The 293-nt window shown below is 34.8% G+C and overlaps 1 protein-coding gene across 1 annotated transcript in view; it reads left to right on the top strand.

Annotated features, from left to right (window-relative positions):
* Positions 1-293, top strand: part of LOC119588969 (serine/threonine-protein phosphatase 6 regulatory ankyrin repeat subunit B-like) — a gene marked incomplete in the record, with an annotated part of 103883 nt that overhangs the window by 42121 nt on the left and 61469 nt on the right.

The following is a 293-nucleotide window of genomic DNA, read 5'->3' as shown; positions in this document are numbered from 1 at the left end:
CTGTTTTCACTATCATCGGCGTTTTTTTTATGTTTTCGAAAGGGTGTACGTCCGTGAGTCAGATATCCGACGAGGCAGGTATATGTTATATGCGCTACTTTTAATCTCTTCGTCATCATTATTATCAATGTGTAATCATTCTTGTCCTTTTACAGGTAAAATTAACATGACTAATGGTTAATAGTGCAGTTAATGTTTCAGATTTTTGTGCGTTACTAATATTATAATTACGATTCTTAGTTACAGCTCTCTTTGTTGTTTCCCTACAGCCTTAAAGTGACGATACCTCATGA

This window comes from Penaeus monodon, chromosome 24 (genome assembly GCF_015228065.2).
Source record: "Penaeus monodon isolate SGIC_2016 chromosome 24, NSTDA_Pmon_1, whole genome shotgun sequence".
Taxonomy (NCBI): Eukaryota; Metazoa; Arthropoda; class Malacostraca; order Decapoda; family Penaeidae; genus Penaeus; species Penaeus monodon.
The sequence above is the reverse complement of the archived record's forward strand: the minus strand, read 5'-3'. Positions and strand labels throughout refer to the sequence as shown.